A 21,560-nucleotide genomic window follows, 5' to 3' on the forward strand; every position below is an offset into this window, starting at 1 on the left:
TCAGACAAGACAAAGAAATAAAAGGTATCCATATTGGAAAAGAAGAAGTAAAGGTATCACTTTTTGCAGATGATATGATCCTATACATCAAAAACCCCAAAGAATCCACAAAAAGACTACTAGAAACAATAAGCCAATACAGTAAGGTCACAGGATACAAAATTAATATACAGAAGTCAGTAGCCTTTCTATATGCCAACAATGAAACAATTGAGAACGAACTCAAAAGAATAATCCCCTTCACGATTGCAACAAAAAAAATAAAATACTTAGGAATAAACATAACAAAGAATGTAAAGGACTTATAATGAAAACTATAAACCATTTTTAAGGGAAATCGAAAAAGATATAATGAGATGGAAGAATATACCTTGTTCTTGGCTAGGAAGAATAAATATAATCAAGATGGCCATATTACCCAAAGCAATATACAAATTTAATGCAATTCCCATCAAACTTCCAATGACGTTTTTTAAAGAAATAGAGCAAAAAATCATCAGATTTATATGGAACTATAAAAAACCCTGAATAGCCAAAGCAATCCTAAAGAAAAAGAATGAAGCTGGGGGCATTACAATACCTGACTTCAAACTATATTATAGGGCCACGACAATCAAAACAGCATGGTATTGGCAGAAAAATAGACACTCAGACCAATGGAACAGAATAGAAAGTCCAGAAATAAAACCACATATATATAGTCAAATAATTTTTGATAAAGGGGCCAACAACACACAATGGAGAAAAGAAAGCCTCTTCAATAAATGGTGCTGGGAAAACTGGAAAGCCACATGCAAAAGAATGAAACTGGACTACAGTCTCTCTCCCTGTACAAAAATTAACTCAAAATGGATCAAAGATCTAAACATAAGACCTGAAACAATTAAGTACATAGAAGAAGACATAGGTACTCAACTCATGGACCTGGGTTTTAAAGAGCATTTTATGAATTTGACTCCACAGGCAAGAGAAGTGAAGGCAAAAATTAATGAATGGGACTACATCAGACTAAGAAGTTTTTGCTCAGCAAGAGAAATTGATAACAAAATAAACAGAAAGCCAACTAAATGGGAAATGATATTTTCAAACAACAGCTCAGATAAGGGCCTAATATCCAAAATATACAAAGAACTCATAAAACTCAACAACAAACAAACAAACAATCCCATAAAAAAATGGGAAGAGGATATGAACAGACACTTCTCCCAGGAAGAAATACAAATGGCCAACAGATATATGAAAAGATGCTCATCTTTTTTAGCTATTAGAGAAATGCAAATTAAAACGGCAATGAGATACCACCTCACACCTGTTCGATTAGCTATTATTAGCAAGACAGGTAATAGCCAATGTTGGAGAGGCTGTGGAGAAAAAAGAACCCTCATACACTGTTGGTGGGAATGTAAAGTAGTACAACCATTATGGAAAAAAGTATGGTGGTTCCTCAAAAAACTGAAAATAGAACTACCTTATGACCCAGCAATACCTCTACTGGGTATATACCCCCAAAACTCAGAAACATTGATACGTAAAGACACATGCAGCCCCATGTTTATTGCAGCATTGTTCACAGTGGCCAGGACATGGAAACAACCAAAAATCCCAGCAATAGATGACTGGATAAAGAAGATGTGGCACATATACACTATGGAATACTACTCAGCCATAAGAAATGATGACATCGGAACATTTACAGCAAAATGGTGGGATCTTGATAACATGATACGAAGCAAAATAAGTAAATCAGAAAAAACCAGGAACTACATTATTCCATACGTAGGTGGGACATAAAAGTGAAACTAAGAGACATTGATAAGAGTGTGGTGGTTACGGGGGGGAGGGGGGAATGGGAGAGGGAAAGAGGGAGGGGGAGGGGCACAAAGAAAACAAGATAGAAGGTTACAGAGGACAATCTGACTTTGGGTGATGGGTATGCAACATAATTGAACGACAAGATACCCTGGACTTGTTACCTTTAAATATATGTATCCTGATTTATTGATGTCACCCCATTAAAAAAATAAAATTATTAAAAAAAATATTCTTTCTCCAGTATTCTTTAATATTTTCAGTAAATAACATGTTCATTTGTGCATGAATTGGTTTCTAGGATTTCTATTTTTTTAATTATTGATTCTATTCTTATGCCAGTATCTACTGTCTTAATTACTGTACTGTTAAAATAAAACCCATTTTTCATTCAATATTCAAATCCTCCACCCATTTCTTCTTTTGAGGTATGTCTTGGCTAAACTTAGCTTTTTTACAATTTTACATTCCCATATATATTTTAATACTGGCTTGTCAAGTTCCGTACATATACATACATAGCATTGGAATTTTTATTAGGATTGTATTGACTTTATAGATCAAATTGTGGAGATTTGACATCTTTATAGTATTGAGACTTTAATTTATATCCATGGTCTATTTTCTCATTCATTGAGCTCTTCTTTGATTTCTTTCAATAACTTATTATAGTTTTCTGCACTGGGGGCTTCCATATTTTGTTAGATTTATGATGTTAATGTACATATCACCTGCACTGAGTGCCACGGTACACCACTCAGCTCCTCCCTCTGGGACCAGAACACTCAGCTTCCTTCACTGCTGGGGAAGGTAGGAGTCAACAGTGCTCCACTGAGACTTCCTGAAACTTACCACAGCTGAAGACAGCTGTTTGGTCTAAGGTCATGCTCCCTTCCAAGGGGGACCTACATTCCATGATGGCTTGGTATGAGAGATTAAAAGTCTGGTAGGCCCCCAAATAAAATTGCCAATGTTTCTCGTTGTCATCTATTATTATGTAATCAGTAAGCCTCAAAACACAGTGATTTAAAGCTTCATCATTTATTATCTCACAGGTTCTGTGGATCAAGAGAGGTTTAGGTGAGTCCACTGGCTCTGGGGCTCCCGCAAGTCTGCAGCCATCTCAAGCCTTGACTGGGAAAGGCCCCCTTTAGGCTCACTCACAAGATTGTTGGCAGGTTCAGTTCCTCACTGGGTGTTGGATTCAGTCCTTGGTTTCTCATAGCTGACCCAGGGCCATTCTCAGTTCCTGTTGTGTGACCCACTCCATAGGCTAGTTCACAGCAAGACAGCTGGCTTCATCCAAGTCAGGGAGGAGAGAGTGCCAGCAGCAGGAAACTTGCTGGCAAGACAGTCACAGTTTTGGTACCAATCTGGGAAGTGCTACCCCATAATTTAACTATTAGGAGCAAGTCCCTTGGTCTAGCCCACACCCCAGGGGAGATACCAGAAGGCAGAGCTTGTTGAGAGTCATTTCAGAAGCTTCTAACGCAATACCCTTTTCTATTTCTGGGAAACTTTATGTATGATTTGTGATATTTTTTTCCTATGTATTTCAACTTATCTGGTACAAGAGAATTTAATTTTAATTTTTTTAATTGTGAGAAAATTTGAATTCAACTTTTTAATAGTTAAAGGAATATTATTTTTTTTCCTTTGGCAATGTTGGTTAAGTTTTATTTTTTAAGAAACTTGATCTGGCCTGACCTGTGGTGGCACAGTGGGATAAAGCTTCGACCTGGAACACTGAGGTCGTCGGTTCGAAACCTTGGGCTTGCCTGGTCAAGGCACATATGGGAGTTGATGCTTCCTGCTCCTCCCCCTTCTCTCTCTCTCTCTGTCTCTCTCTCTCACTCCTCTCTCTCTAAAAAAATCAATAAATAAAATATTAAAAAAAAAGTTACTTTAAAAAAAAAAAGAAACTTGATCTGTCTGCATGTTTAAATGTATTAACCTGAAGCTATTTACAATGTTCTCTTTTGATATTGATTACAGGAATTGTAGTAATATCTACTTTTCATTTCTGACACTAGTTGTTTGTGCCTTCTCTCATTTTTCCTTAATAAGTGCCATGAAAAGTTTCTGAGCCTTATTATTCTTTTTCAAGAATTAATTATTGGCTACATTGACCCCTTTGTTTTTTCTTTTTCTTTTATTTTTAAATTTGTGCTCTTTTTAATGCTTACAAGATACATATTCTTTTTATCCTTTTACTTTTTAAACTTCTGTAGGATTATGTTTTCAGCTATGTTTTTCATAAACATTATATAACTAAGATTTTTACAAAAATAGTTTAAATCAATGACTTACTAATTTCTTTCTTTTTTATACCTCTCATCCTAATTTTACTTGCTTATTTTGGTATGAGATTTTAAAAAAAGTCAAGGTTATAGAGACATAAGTTATGTGTACAATATAGAGTTTGATGCCTTTTGACAAATGAATATATTCATGTAATTATCACAATTAAGATACAGAACATTTCCATTTTACCCACCAGATGTCTTGTGCCCCACTGTAGTCAATCCCTTCTCCAATCCTCCAGAGAAGGGGTAGGGAACCTTTTTGGCTGAGAGAGCCATGAATACCACATATTTTAAAATGTAATTCCAGGAGAGTCATACAATATGCTTAACACTAAATACAAGTAAATGCGTGCATTTTATGTAAGATCAACACTTTTAAAGTACAATAAGTCTCTAAACTCTTTTTAATAACGTTGTTATGCTGTTGCTAACCAATGAATAAAATACTTCTTACCATTAATGCGACTTCTGGTGCTGCATGCTTTTGCTGATGGCTTTGTAGTCTGGTTGATATGTGGTGAGGTTAAGCTTCATGGAGGCATTGAGACTTCCAACTGTTAAACGTGATCGTAGGTTGGTCTTAATGTTCTTTAGATGTGAGAAAGACTGCTCACATGCATACGTAGAACCAAACATTGTCAGTACAGCAATACTCACACTCTGCAATGTGTGGTATGTGACAGGAAGCGGGTTCCAAATTTTGACAATCAGCTAGTCCACGGGTTGAAGTTTTTCATTTATCCCCACTTGTGTTTGCTCGCCAACTCTGCTTGCTGTCATGCAAGTCTTTCCAAATCTTCATTCAGTGACTTGAACTTATTCACCAACGTATCTGAGGCCTTCAGGTCAGCAGCTTGTAGCTCAAAATATCTGACAGAGACACTGGGGATGTAATTCAGGTTGGCGCTGTCCACTGCACACTTGTGTGGATGGGTGATGAACTTAAAAAGACAAGTGCGCTCACAAAATTCTCCAAAGTGCGCTTTGAATGACTGCAGGAGATTAAATGTGAAGCCTGCTAGCTGCTGGAGATCAAGATGTTGAGCAGGGTCACTTGCTGTGCATGCATCTTTAAACTCTCCCAGTTTTTCAAAGTGTAGTAAACAACCTGTTTCAATGTCAGCAATGAAGAGTTCCAGCTTGTTTTCAAATGCAAACCCTGCTTGTTGAAGGGATAAGACTGTATTTCCAACGCCTTGCATTTTCACATTGAGCTAGTTCAGATGTTCAGTCATGTCTACGAGATAGTAGAACTTGAGGAGCCTCTCAGTGTTAGCTAACTCAGGATACTCAACGCTTTTCATTTCAATAAAGTCTGGATTTCTCTCAGACAAGCCACGAAATGGCTGAGCACCTTCCCTCTTGACAACCAACGCACATTACTGTGCAGTAGCAGACCAGGATAATTATTTCCAACTTCATCCAGCAGTTTTAAACTGGAAATCATTTAAAGTTCAGGCAACAATAAAGTTGACCACCTGAAGGACCAGCAACATCACCTCACCAAGCTGCTCACCACACATCTGAGTACAAAGTGCCTCCTGATGTAGGATGCAGTGAAAACTTAGGATGGGTCTCTTTTCATGTTCACGAAGAAGCACTACAAATCCTCTGTTTTTCCCCACCATGCATGGCGCACCATCAGTACACACTGAAATAAGTTTATCCATTGGTAGATTTTTTTCTTTAGTGAACTCAGTGAAAGACTTGAATAAATCCTCCCCACTTCTTGTCTCTTTCATAGGCAAAACAGCAAGACTTTCCTCATGTAGTGTGTCACCAACAGCATATCTTGCAATCTCTCTGAACTGGGATAAATGGCTTACGTCTATTGACTCATCCAAAGCGAGAGAAAAGAATGGTGCTGCATTTATGTCCTTCACTTGTGTTGCCTCAATTTGATTTGCCATCATGATGGTACGATTGTGAACAGTTCTTGCCAACAGAGGCATGTCTTTTATTCATTTGATTATCTTGTCTTTATCCGAAAAGTCCTCAAAAAGTCATTGGCAACAACAAGCATGAATGTTTTGGCATGCTCCCCATCTGTGAATGGCTTTCCGTTTCTCACAATTGCTAAAGCACCAGCAAAGCTAGCTGAATTCTAGTCACCTTGTTGGGTCCAAACATGGAGTTGCTGCTGACTATCTTGCACTCTGCACAGCAGCTCTTGACATGCTTTCTTTCTGCTGTCCCCCGCTAGATATTTTGATGCAAATGTAATATGGCGTGTGTTGAAGTGCTGCTTTATATTTGACCGTTTCATTGATCCAATTTTATCATTGCATATTAGACACACTGCAGAACCTGCTCTCTCCACAAAGGCAAATTCTACTGTCCATTCCTGCTAAAAAGTACGATACTCCTCATCTTTTTTTCTTTTAGCCATCTTCTTCATCAAAAGGGTTTCTGCAATTAGCTAGCTGACTACTTGATTAAAAGGAGAGAGGTTTACTTCCTGACCTCACAATGACCAGTGTACCTTACGCATTATCCAATAAAAATTTGGTGTTGTCCCGGAGGACAGCTGTGATTTGTTCCAGCCACCCGCAACCATGAACATGAGCAGTAGGAAATGAATGGATTGTAATACATGAGAATGTTTTATATTTTTAACATTATTTTATTATTAAAGATTTGTCTACGAGCCGGATGCAGCCATCAAAAGAGCCACATCTGGCTCATGAGCCATATGTTCCAACCCCTGCTCCAGAGTATGTCAGCTACTTACCTGATTTCTGTCTGCATTTCTTTGCATTTCTCTGAATGTACAATAATATACACAGAATTCTATAGTATGCAGTTTTTTCTCTCTGACCTCCTTCATTTATCGTAATGTTTTCAAGATTTATCTATGTTGTTGCATGTTTCCAGAGCTAGTTCTTTCATATTGCATAGCAGTGTTGCATTGTATGGATACATCACAATGTTTTTATAGTTCCTCCAGTTGATGGGCATTTGGGTACTTCTCAGTCCTGGGCTATTATGAATAAAGCTGCTATAAACATCAATGCACAGGTTATTTGTTGACAAGTATTTTTTTAAGTAACATTATATATTACTTAAATGGAATTTGTGCATCGTATAGTAAGGGTAAGTTTAGTTGTATAAGAAAATGCCCAAAATAATACCATTTGTACTCCTACCAATGTATAAGAATTTCAGTTGCTTGACATTCTTGGTATCACTTGGCATTGTCAGTTTAATTTTTACTAAAGTAGTAGGTATGAAGTGGTATCTCATTGTGATTTTAGTTTTCATTCTCCTAGAGACTAAGAACCCTTGGCAGCTAACTCCTGGGAAGAGGGAACTGCATCTGGCCGTGGCATTACCTTCATTGCTTCAGCACCCAGCTATGCCATGAGATTAATCACCACAGAGCCCCCCAGAATGATTGAATAGGACCTCATATATCTAGCACAGAGGTAGTTAACCTTTTTATACCTACCGCCCATTTTTTTTTCCTGAAGTTGGAAATGGGGAGGCAGTCAGACAGATTCCTGCATGCTCCTGACCGGGATCCACCCGGCATGCCCATCAGGGGGCGATGCTCTGCCCATCTGGGGTGTTGCTCTGTCACAACCAGAGCCATTTTAGCACCTGAGGCAGAAGCCACAGAGCCATCCTCAGTGCCTGGGCCAACTTTGCTCCAATGGAGCCTTGGCTGCGGGAGGGGAAGAGAGAGACAGAGAGGAAGGAGAGGGGGAGGGGTGGAGAAGCAGATGGGTGCTTCTCCTGTGTGCCCTGGCTGGGAATCGAACCCGGGACTCCTGCATGCCAGGCCGACACTCTACCACTGAGCCAACTTGCCAGGGCCTACCGCCCACTTTTGTATCTCTGATAGTAGTAAAATTTTCTAACCGCCCACCGGTTCCACAGTAATGGTGATTTATAAAGTAGGGAAGTAATTTTACTTTATAAAATTTATATGGCCCTGGCTGGTTGGCTCAGCAGTAGAGCGTCGGCTTGGCGTGCGGGGGACCCGGGTTCGATTCCCAGCCAGGGCACATAGGAGAAGCGCCCATTTGCTTCTCCACCCCCCCCTCCTTCCTCTCTGTCTCTCTCTTCCCCTCCTGCAGCCAAGGCTCCATTGGAGCAAAGATGGCCCGGGCGCTGGGGATGGCTCCTTGGCCTCTGCCCCAGGCACTAGAGTGGCTCTGGTCGTGGCAGAGCGACGCCCTGGAGGGGCAGAGCGTCGCCCCTGGTGGGCGTGCCAGGTGGATCCCGGTCGGGCGCATGCGGGAGTCTGTCTGACTGTCTCTCCCCATTTCCAGCTTCAGAAAAATACAAAAAAAAAATTTATAAAGCAGAGTTATAGCAAGTTAAAGCATATAATAATGATTACTTACCAAGTACTTTATGTTGGATTTTCGCTGTTTGGCAGAATAAATTTTTATAAAACAACTTACTATAGTTAAATCTATCTTTTTATTTATACTTTCATTGCTCTGCTACTGCCCACCATGAAAGCTGGAATGCCCACTAGTGGGGGTTAGGGACCAGGTTGACTAACACTGATCTAGCAGAATGCTGAAAGGAGCTCCCTAAGTTGAGATAATGGGTCATACAGTTACACCTACATTATTTATTTTATTCTCCAATGAGAAAAGTTTTTCCATTTTACAGTGGAAAAAGTTGAGGCTCATAAACTTTATGTAATTTGTCCAAACCCATGGAGCTGCTAAGCAGAGATGCCAGAATTTAACTCTGGTTTTTGTGGTTACAAAGCTCATTCTTAAAACTACTCTGAAATTTATAGCTGATAAGTATCCCCTCGAGGTTCTTTTATCCAACCTAATAACATCTCTTTTTAGATCCTTATTTTCCAAAATTTTCATCAAATTCAAGGTTTAACTAGAGCTTATTTCTCCCCAAACTCCCTACATCACTTCTTGTTTCTCTGCTATAGTGTCAAATAAATAAATCCAAATTTGCTCCTTTGTGACAATTACTGTCACCATCTTGTCACACTATTTTGATTAGGCCTAGTCACTCTGAGTAAATAAAAATGGGACTGATGCAGGGGCTGGCACAGGCTGTGCTGATGCCCCTTAAAACACCCCGAGGGCTCACGGGTGGATAAACTGCACCTAAGTAGGCCACCTGCACTTTATGGATGGTCCTTTCCATAAAAGATGCTGGATGTGCTTTACTGTAATAGCGTACATTTTGTACTAATTTCTCATTTAGCAGTCACAAACTGCTATGCAACCTGAATAGGCATAATCTAATTTAGAGAGTAGTTGTGACATATGGTCAATGCATACTACCATGTAGTAGTACATAATACTACTGTGAATTATTAATGGCGGTCGATACGTGGTCATGTTCACTGCCCATTACAATTCACTCTTCAGATTTAAGCTATATTAAGGTTTTGGGGATTTTTTTTTTACTATTTCTCTCCTATTTAATATCATAAGTAATTACTAGTTTTAGCAACAAGTTAAATTGTCATATTATATGGCACAAATTAAAATCTTTTGCTATTTTTTGACAATTTCTCCAGAATAGATGACCGTTAATGAAATTTATTTAATCATACAGAGACAACATCTTGAGGGGAAAAGTAAGAGATAATTGTAAAATATGCATATTTTGGCATTTAGGAACAGACGAAGCTGCATTTATTAAATTTTAAGCTGGAGGGTACGTTATGTAACTGAGTAGAACAGAAAAATTTGAAGGCAACCCTGATTATTTGGTCAGCTCTTAAGGTATAGAGGGCAAGACCAGAAATATAAAAGAGAGTAACATTTAAACTTTCTAATGTGCTGTTCTCTTTTCCTTCCCAATTCCTTCCTCTGACCTAATTTGCCTGGGTGTCTAACTCCCCAGAGAAGGGGAGTGGAGAGATGGGCGGAGATTTCACTCTGTTAAAGAAAGAATGCCAAGAGGAGAGCTAGAGAAGGCTGTCCTTATGCCATCCTGACATGGGGCTGCAGTCACAGGGCTAGCCTTTTGCCTTCAGAGAAACTTTTCCAATTTTCTTCATCTCCTCCTTTGGCATATCCACAGCCAAGTGTGAAGGATTTCATTTCTCAGGCTCTCCTGTGGCATAGAAGAGATGTAACAGCCTGCCATTAGCATTGGCTGGAGTCCAGAAGAGGAGCTCACTGAGGAAGGAAATAAAAACCTTCCTCCTTTTCTAGCCCAAGAAATTTGTGAGAAGAGAAAAAATATTCGGTACTTTCTATGCATTAGTCTCTGATTTTACATATGCATGTATGTAGGAGCTCATTTGATCCTCTCAGTATCAATATGAGGTAAATTATTTAGTTCTATTTTATAGTTGTGGAAACTGGAACACAGAGCTAGTAAATACCTTCTCCAAGATCACACATCTGATGAGACCAGTGTGGCATTGGGCGGTCTGCCTCACGAGCCCTATAGCAGATGTGTTAGGGAGGATAATGTGAGGGCAAACAGGGCAGGCAGCTACCTCCCTGCTACCTATTCCAGACTAGGAAATCACTCTGAGCCTCATCTTGCACCAACCTCAGGCAGGCCATAGCAGTGTAGTTACACAGTGACAGAAGACCTTCCGGTGTGGCTTTCTTGAGCTGCCTATAGGGAGCTACCGTGAGAAGCTAAATTGAGGGCCTGTGGGCCTCCCAGGTGATTCTGCATGTGGTGTGAGGGTTGGTGTACACCAGGCCGTGGACTGGAAGGATACTGTGGCTGTCACGCAGAGGTCTGTGACCAGTGGGAGAGGGGTGAAACAGGGTTACCAGCATATAGTACTAGGTGATGACAAAGCCAGGAAAGACCAAAACCTGGGTCCTGCTAACACAGAGTGAAGCTATGCTGCATTACAACAGGGCCAACAGCATCTAGGAGCCAGGGGTGTTGCCATGGAGATCTGGGGAAGCAAAGTACATTGCACTGAAGACTGACTCCTCACTGATCCAAGAGGACTCCAAAGCCTTAATTCCCATACCCAGTATCATGTACCACATGTCATGCAGGGAGCAGGGCTAGCTCAGGGACTGAATGTGCTTTTGGGAAAGACTGAATATTTCTGTAAGGGAAGTTGGCACAACTGGATGAACTAAGCTTTAATTTACTAAATGTCTTCTCTGGGTAACCAGTGGGAAGGAAGCTAGAACAGAAGGCCAGATTAAATAGAGAACTACTTTCACTTTCTCTTTACATCTCAGTTAGAAAAGGCAAATATAAAAGAACCAGAAAAATTAAAGGGAGGTGAACAGAATAATAATACCTTTATTGATGGTAGCCAGTTATAACCTAATTTAACAAAAAAGAATTTGCAAAGCATTTAATGTCAATGCTCACTCACTGTTAAAAACTGTATATAATTATACCCTCGCCCCCCCCCCCCAAAAGAATCCCAAATGCCTAAATACTGTGAGTAGGGTGAAAAACATATAAATTATAGGGAGAGAATCACAAATTGTCTCAGTAGGTTGTTCGGGGAACCACCCACACCTTTATTTGTCAGACTGTAGAACTTTTCCTCCCCGTCACACTTCCGGGTCTGGGTGGGAGGGCGGTGGGTGGAGGCAGAACCTTCCATTCGCACCCTCTTCCAAGGCTCGCAGCAGCCTCGCCTCAGCCTCACCTCATTTCACCCTGGCCTGTGTGCATCCACTGCTCCACTCTGTTGAGGCCCTTGTATGCTTTTAATTGAAACATTATGAATATTTCCTAATTGATTTGGCCTCTTACAATCTCTATCCTCTAATCCACTCTGTGAATCTTTGCCAGATTCATCTTACTAAATCATGATTTTCATTGCCTCGCTTTCCTGCACAAAATCCACAGAAATCTCTTCAAATAGCTCTTATTTAGCCACTGAGTGGAGTGAAATCTGTCTAGCATGCAAAGTGCTTCAAAAGACTATAGCAACTCTGTTTCCAGTTATCCCCCTATTCCTTTTCTTGGAAGTGTTGTTACAGTTATTAGGAGGATTTTCCTTTGTTCCTAGAGGATCTATTGTTTTGATCATTCAATAATCATAGATACATAGATAACCAAATAAACTGGTTGAAGAAGAAAAAACAAAAAAAACAAAAATGTAACCATGTGATCAAGTTAGGTGGAAGCAAATGTGACTCAGAAGAAAAAGTATATCATAGAGAGGAGGTCTCTTGAGATTCTTAGTGAGGGAGGAAGGACTTGAAGGGCTGACTGAGAATGTTTGAAAAATAACAAACCTCAGCTGGGAAGCCCTTTATTAGCTCCCTGAAATGAACCTGCAGCACCAGCAAGGAAAATGAGATATGTGAATAGTCAAGGACAGACAGTCCAAACCTCTCATACCCCTCCCCTCCCACAGACATAAAAGTCAGGTAGGTCTGCAAACAAAAAAGTCAAAGAAATCAGGCACTTGTCATGTAAAAGCTAAAGCTGTAAAGGTATATAAGACATAAAAAAACTAACTTCGGGGAGCTCGTGCTTTGGTGTTACTAGCTCACATGCCCCACCTGGTACTAATAAATTCCTCTTCCTTCATTAAGTTGTCTGGACATCTATCCTCTGTTGGCTGTAATTCCTGCTACGTTAGAAGAGTCTCAGTCAAAAACTCCAGCTCATTTGGAAGGCCATAGAAACATACAAAGGACTATAGAAATGAAAGCTAATTCAATCTCCACTTCTAATACTACAGAAAGAAATATTGGGTTGTGAGTAGAGAGCAGCTCACTCACCACCCCCCATACCCTGATATCCCTGACCACCATTTTTTATGGCAATAGCAAAGATAGATTAATAGATCTATCCATCTATTATCTATCTATCTATCTATCTATCTATCTATCTATCTATCTATCTATCTATCTATCATCTATCTATCATCATTATCATCATCATCATCTATCTTCTATCACAATCATCAGTTTTACTGAAGTATAATTTACATATAATAAAAATGATCAATGCTAGGTATACAGTTCAATGAGTTTTAATAAATAAACTCAACCAGCTCTCTACTAGCACTATCATTTCCATTACCCCCAAACTGCCCTCCAGCCTCTAATAATCACCTCTTTAATCCTTCCACAACAAGTGATATGCATTCACTCACTCTAGTTTTGCCTTATTTATTGATTCATTGATTGATTAATTTATTTATTTTTAGATGGGTGAGGGGAGAGAGAGAGAGAGAGAAAGAAAGAAAGAAAGAAAGGGGAGGAGGAGCCAGAAGCATCAACTCCCATATGTGCCTAGACCAGGCAAGCCCAGGGTTTCAAACAAGTGACCTCTCAGTGTTCCAGGTTGACGCTTTATCCACTGCGCCACCACAGGTCAGGCTAGTTTTGCTTTTTTTTAGAATTGTAAATATATACATAGAATGCTATCATATAGAGTCTTTAATGATGGGCATTGTTTAACTTAACATAATACACTTGGGGTCAGAGAACCTATTTTTACATAAATTGGTAATAGCTGGAACTAGAACTGTGCGAGAACAGGAGCTCTGGACTCAGAAAACAATGAAATTGCTAGATTTGACACTGCTATCTGTGAAGCTATCGGCAAGTTAACTAACTTCTTTGAGCATTCATTTTCTTATCACTAAAATGGAGCAAAAATAATGACTTCATTAGGGTTGTGAGGAAAATGTTATAAATATTAATATTAAATAAATAAGTAAAAAGCTAAGTGACTACTACACATCTGATACATATATTGGTCTTCAAAATAGTAGCCAGTATTGTTATTATTGATTATTGTTTGTTGTTTGTTTTTTTTAAGATTTTTTTTTTTTTTTTTTACAGAGACAGAGTCAGAGACAGGGATAGACAGGGACAGACAGACAGGAATGGAGAGATGAGAAGCATCAATCATTAGTTTTTCGTTGCGTGTTGCAACACCTTAGTTGTTCATTGATTGCTTTCTCATACATGCCTTGACCGCGGGCCTTCAGCAGACCGAGTAACCCCTTGCTCGAGCTAGCGACCTTGGGCTCAAGCTGATGAGCTTTTGCTCAAACCAGATGAGCCCACGCTCAAACTGGCGACCTTGGGGTCTTGAACCTGGGTCTTCCGCTTCCCAGTCTGATGCTCTATCCACTGCGCCACCACCCGGTCAGGCATTATTATTGTTATTATTATTATTATTTTTTCTTTTTTTGAGACAGAAACATCGCTGTTCCTGTGTGTGCCCTGAGAAATCAACCAGCAGCCTTTGTGCTCCATGACAGTACTCCTACCAACTGAGCTATCTGGCCATGGCTTAAGTTGTTTTTAAATTTATTTATTAATAGAGACAGAGCAGAAGGGAGAGAAAGGGGAGGGGGAAGGGAAGCATTCATTTTGTTGTTTCATTTAGTCTTGTATTCATTGGTTGCTTTCCTGTGTGTAACGTGATCAGGAATTGAACAGTGACCTTGTTGTTTCAGGATGACACTCTAATTGACTGAGCCAACTGGCCAGGGCCAGTAGCCAGTATTATTAACAGAGACTGCTGACTGTTCCCCAAAATTTGAACTTCCTAGGATGCCCAGTTATTGTGTCCTGATCTGGTATAATAATAATAATTGTTTACAATTTATTTATTGGTTTTAGAGAGAGAAGAAGGGAGAAAGAAACAGACAGACACATCAATCTGTTTCTGTATGTACCCTCACCTAAGACTGAACCCGAAACCCTGGAGCATTGGGACAATGCTCCAACCAACTGAGCTATCCAGCCAGGGCTGTTCTGGTATAATTATTAATGGTGCCCTTTTGCAACTCAAAAGGGTTTCAGTTTGGAAGGTAAGTTTCATAGTTACCCTAGTTTTTCCCTTCTTTCTAAGTAAAGGACTTACCAAGTTTTGATTGTCTAGAATAAAACTATTTTTAAAGTTTTCTTTGTAGCCAGTCAGTCATTGGACCAAATTTTGTCCAATGAGATATAAGTGGAACTTTTGGGATGTGTCCTTACGGGTGACAGTATGCCTTTCTTTTTCTTTCTTCTTTCTTCTATTTACTGGAATGGATACATGATGGCTGGAACTGGAACAGTCATCTTGGACCATGAAGTGAATTTGATAATGAAAACCTTGTGCCAAGTGGGCCACAAAATAGGAAGATCTTAATGAATTTTACTTGAGAGTAAAATACACTTCTATTTGTTTTTAAACCTAATATTATTTTGCATTTTTATCATTCACAGACAAATACATTGCTAATTAACACACGAATCCTTCTTTAAACGCCACCCTCAAGCCTTGAAACCTCCATGAACCTAAGCCAACGTGCCTCAAAACCAAGTGGCACTAGAATATAATTTTCCCTTTTGTTGTCTGTGAAATATAGCAAAATATTTTTCATCATACTTTTGCTCTTCAAGTAATTTATTTACCGATTTTTGGCAATTTTATTTATGTCTGTTGGACCCATTTGGTTGAACTAATATGCATGTGAATTCCAAACACCTTTCTATCTTCTTTACTGTGATTAGAAAACCAAGACTCAAAGCAATCATCTAATGCAGAGGTTAGGATTGAATGCTGAGGGTCTCCAGCAAAGGAAGCTCAGAGCCTCTTTTATGTATTTTCTTTTATTTGCATATTTGTTCTCTCTCATCTTTCAGCCGGCCAGCTGTTCAACATTGTGCCCAGGCTATTATTTCTTAAACATAAAGCTGTTTGCCCTCTTTACTTGCTCTTTATGCCAGTTATCAAACGTATAGAATCAATACGTTTATTTAGATACCACTGGACCTTAGACTTTAGAGCTGGAAGGTATAGTAGAAAGCATCTGGTTTAAAGACTTCTTGCATGTTTTGATTGTCTTCTTTTTTTTTTACTGTTTGTTACAAACAGAGACTTCACCATCTCTGCAATAACTAGACAGTTTGGTACAAGGTAACTGCATGAAAAAAAATTAAGTTGTCAAAACTTTAATTCACAAGCAGTAAATAGTAAGCTTAATAAATAATTGAAAACATTTTAAAACTGAATTTTTAATTCAGAAAATACTTTATCAAGTGCTCATCTAAAGTTTACGATGAGTTAAGTATGGCCTGATAATTGGAGAGGTTCAGAGACTGAATAGTTGGTTTGTACTTAATTACAGAGGAAATATTAATCTCCATCAAAATAAGTATTTAAGATTTATAAAAATGCAGAAAAACTCCTTCCCAATGACCCTTGCCTATTATTATTATTGTTGGTGGTGGTGGTGGTGTTTTTATTCAGTGAGAGAAGGGGAGGCAGAGACAGACTCCTGCATGTGCCCTGACCTGGATCCACAGGCAAGTCCACTAGTGGGCCATGCTCTACCCATCTGGGGCGTTGCTCCGTTGCACAGCAACTGAACTCTTCTTAACTCCTGAGGCAGAGGCCATGGAGCCATCCTCAGCACCTGAGGCCAACTCATTCGAATTAAGCTATGGCTGTAGGAGAAGAGAGAGAGAGAGAGAAAGAGAGAGAGAGAGAGAGAGAGAGAGAGAGAGAAAGAAAGAAAAGTGAGGGGGGAGGAATGGAGAAGCAGATGAGTGCTTCTCCTGTGTGCCTTGACTGGGAATCAAACCTGGGACATCCACATACTGGGCCGATTATCTACCACTGAGCCAACTGGCCAGGGCTAACGTATTATTTTAAATATGGATTCCAATGTTCTTCTATGCAGGCAGGTTCTCTTTATAAAAGAGTATAATTAAAGTAAATAGTATAATTAAAATATTAGAATTGTGTAACAGAGACACAATGGTCTCTTCAGCATTCATATGTGCACAGAGAACTGTAATTTGTATCAATTCAATTTATTTATTCATTCATGCATGCATTCAAATAATGTTTATGAGTATATTAAATTTACTATTATTTCTCAGACCCCATAAAGATACTTTCCTCCTTTTCTCAATTCTCTGAGATTGAGGTTGAGAATGAATCATGGGTAAAATTTTGAATCAGTTGGGATTTCAAGGTTATAGAGTATTTCTTTGTATAGTTTTGAAGGAGTTCATTAAGTACTGGGCCTTTTTTTAAATTTCAACTGGTTTAGAAGGGTTGATGAATTAGAGAAGATGAAGGAAAAGAATAGACACTCATGCACATTAACATGAAGTAGTGATGCTATTGTGAGAATTTGTATCTTTCTGAATTATAGGGCTGTTTGAAGAACATTTCTCTCATCCTCATGGATTTATTTATTCTGCTTCTCAGAGTTAATGTTTGTCTTTAGGAGGTGTGTGTGTGTGTGTGTGTGTGTACATCTGTGTGCTTATTTTATGTTCAGAATTTCTTGATTAAAAATCAGAAGAATAAGCAGTCCCTACAATTTGTGCTGCTGGAAGATCTGGGAGAAAAATAGATATAGAAGGTCCATATCCACCTTAGACCAATATTTTGCAGGACTTGAAATGTCAAAAGGTAAAAATTTTCATCCTACTGACACCCACTCCCTTGGTGTTGACTAGACCCATTTTTCTTAAACTTGAGTATGCATCAGAGACACCTGGAAATCTTGTTATGACAGATTGCTGACCCCACTACAGAGAACTTCCCAGGTAATACTGATGCTGCTTGTCTGGGGAATTACACTTTGAGAACCACTTAGACATGAAGAAATGACTTTTTGGAAAGAGAAAGTTGCATCCTAGAGAAAATAATCTCTATTGATAGTGTGAAAGACTTTCTTAAAGATAGTTGGTATTTTCTAAATGTTACATTATTTAAGAAGCAGTTGACTTCTCTAGCTGATGTTTCAAAGAAGTGGTGTAACTTTCTAGGCCATGCCAAATAACCACACAGAAGCAATTCTTTTTTGAAGGACAGATCTCAGAAAAATTACTTTTAAATTATTCTAGATTTTTATACTTGAATATAATGACAGAGGTCAAGCAGTGTAGATCTGGTGCTCTGGTGCTAGAAACCCAAACACTGACTTGGTCAGCACTATCAGATGTATCCTGGTGAGATTTTTAAAAAATAATAAAAACACCCACATTTTATTCCCAGTTATTATAGCTTCCTAAGTTTGGGATGGGGTCAGGAGTATTTTTTTTCAAAGGGTTCCCAGATAATTTTAATGAATAAAACTGTAGAGTATTGAGTCAAGTCACCCCCCACTATTATTATCCAGGCTCCTCAAAATGTCTACACGGGGAGAAAATACAGTCTCTTCAGGATTGCCAACTTTATTATCGGAATGGCTGTATTGCTAAAAAATTCGTATTGTAGTTCATGTTGAGCCAAATTTTAACCTTCTTAAACCTGATACTTTGCTTTCTATATAAAAAAATAAAACATTTATTTTTCCTCACAGCAATTAAAAAACAATCTTTCCTACATTTTCTTTTCTGAAGAAATACCTATTCATAATTTAGTCAAATGTATTTTTAAAACATGATTTTTATAGACCTTCTACATCTATGCCATATTTCTATTTGTCAGTGTTCCTTTTTAATATCTGGAATTCAGGATTGAAAACAGCAGTTCATTCCAGCTTAGAAAACTGGCCATGAGACATTTCTTAGAGCTACTGGAGATTGTATTGACTTTAAAAAAAAATATCACTCTGTTGGATTATACAAAACCTTTAAGCAACTAATTTTCTTAAATCTATTGCATGTGTGTGTGTGTATATGTGTGTGTGTATGAGTGTGTGCAGTTTTAAAACTGGAGCACAAGGAAGTGGGTAACTCTAAGGCAGGAATCGTGATCCCATACATTTACATGGGGCTGGTAGGTGAGAAGTGTTTGAATTAGGCCAGTTATAAATAATTGGGAATGGTGGAGTCTAAAGCAATCTAGACTGATTATTTTCCACCTAAGGGCTATAAAATTCAAAATATTTTAAAAACACTGCCTTACGAAAATTGAACACAAACTATACCAAATCAGAACTTTACCAGCAGGCCAACTGTAGTTAAAAAGGTATCATTTTCAGCTCCCTCTTCTGGGTCAAAAAGTTGAGAGCCTTGCAATGTGTTTCCTTAAGTTCTTACATTGTTGTTATTTAAAATACATCTTTTGGGCTGGCTTTAGCTCAGCGGTTCAAGTTCACTTGCTAAAAATAGACCTTTAGAATAAGGTAAGATAGTGACAGTTTACCATATGTCCTTTGAGAGCTCCAGTTTTTGAAAACATGCTAATAGTTTTAGTTTGCTGTTCATAATCAAAATATGTTCCACAAGCACAACTGTGACACTCATTTCCTCTCAATTATACAAATAATGTTGCTAAATGTAAGAAAGGCAGTTTCCATCGTAAAGGGTTTCTCTAGTGTGATTTTTCCAGTAGACATCAACCTAGAGTATAATTGAAAATATGCTTATATGTTTCCAGCCCTTGTATACTTAGATTCATTTTTATATGCATTCTTCCCTTATTTTCTAACCCATAAATTAAAATTTCTTTTAAGCAAGTGACTTTTTAAATTACTTTGTAGTCTTCCTATAATATATCACAGGGTATTGTTTTACAGTGAGTACTTAATAGTTTCTGCTTCCTGTATCATTAATAGACCTGTGAAGTGTATGATGACTGTCTTTATAGCCCCAAACTTAACATTAGAATAAGGGTGTTCCATTCTGGAATTTTACTCCGGTCTTATATCTTCTCCTTCCTGTACAATATGTAACAGGTCACACTTGGGGTGGATTACAGAAAGTTGAAAGACTTCCTCCAGGCTGCTTGTTTATGCTTTCCTAACTGTATCTGTCTTATTTTTAAATGAAAATATTTATTTAATTTTAATTTTATTATTTTTATTGACATATATTATATTAGGTTCAGATGTCCAACATAGTAACTACACATTTATATAACTTACAAAGGAATCACCCCAATAAGTCTGACACCATATATAGTTTCTACGATATTATTGACTATATCCCCTCGGCTGTACTTTACATCCCATGACTATTGTATAATTGGGAATTTGTACTTCTCAGTCCCTTCACCTTTTCCAACCTTCCACCAACCCCCTCCCCCAACAGGAATTCCTCAATGTATTTTCACTGTATTTATGAATTTGTTTCTGTTTTCATTGTTTATTTATTTATTTAAGATTCCATATGTAAGTGAAATCATATGATATTTGTCTTTCTTATCTGACTTATTTCACTTAACATTATACCCATTAGGTCCATCCATGCTGTCAAAAATGGCAAGATTTCTTTATTTATGGCCAACTAATAGTCCCCTGTATATATGTAGTACTTTTTATTTCTCCATTTGTCTGTTGATGAACACTTAAATTGCTTCCATATCTTGGTTACTGTAAATAATTCTACAATAAATGTATGAGTGTATTTGTCTTTTTGAATTATTGTTTTGAATTTCTTCAACCAAATACCCAGCTTTGGAATCACTGGGTCACATGGTAGTTCTATTTTTAATTTTCTGAAGGACTTTCATACTGTTTTCCATAATGGCTGCACCAATTTATAACTCCACCATCAGTGTGTGAGGGTTCCCTCCTCTGCACATTCTCACCAACACTTACTTTGTTGATTTTTTGATGATAGCCATTCTGTCTGGTATAAGGTAATATCTCACTGTGAATTTAATTACATTTCTCTGATGATTAGTGATGTTGAGCATCTTTTCTCATGTCCATTGACCATTTGTACATCTTCTTTGTAGAAATAACTGTTTAGGTCCTCTATCCACTTTTTTAATCAGATTTTCTTTGGTGTTTAAATTGTATGAGTTTCTTATGTGTTTTGGATATTAACCCCTTATTGGATGAATATTTTCTCCCATTCTGTAGGTTGTCTTCTCATTTTATTGATAGTTTTCTTCACTTGCAAAAACTCTTTAATTTGATATAATCCATTTGCTTACTTTTTCTTTCATTTCCCTTGCTTGTGGAGACCTATCTAAAAATATATATCTAAGAGCAATGTCAAAGAGTTTACTGTCTATGTTTTCTTCTAGGATTTTTATGGTTTCTGATCTTATATTTAAATCTTTAATTCATTTTAAATTAATTTTTGTAGATGATGTGATAAAGTAATTTAGTTTCATATTTTTGCATGTGTCTGACCAGTTTTCCCAACATTACTTATTGAGTAATCTATCTTTACCCCATTATATATTCTTGCCTCATTTGCCATAGATTAATTGACTATATATGTGTGAGTTTATTTTTGGACTCTCTTTTCTGTTTAATTGTTCTATGTATCTGTTCTTATGCCAGTATCATGTTGTTTTGATTACAATAGCTTTAAAGAGTAGTTTGATATCAGGTAGCATGAGACCTCAAACTTTGTTCTTCTTTCTCAAGAGTAATTCAGTTACTTAGAGTCTTTTGTGGTTCTATATAAATTTTAGGACTATTTTGTTCTAGTTCTGTGAAAAATGTCTTTGACAATTTCATAGGGATTTTATTGAATCTATAGATTGCTTTGGGTAGTATGGACATTTAAAGGATATTAATTCTTCTTATACCCATGAGCATGGCATATGCTTTCATTTATTTGTATATCTTTTAATTTCTTTCTAAAATATGTTATAGTTTTCCAAGTATAGGTATTTTCTCTCATT

The sequence above is a fragment of the Saccopteryx bilineata genome, chromosome 5 (assembly GCF_036850765.1).
Source record: "Saccopteryx bilineata isolate mSacBil1 chromosome 5, mSacBil1_pri_phased_curated, whole genome shotgun sequence".
NCBI lineage: Eukaryota > Metazoa > Chordata > Mammalia > Chiroptera > Emballonuridae > Saccopteryx > Saccopteryx bilineata.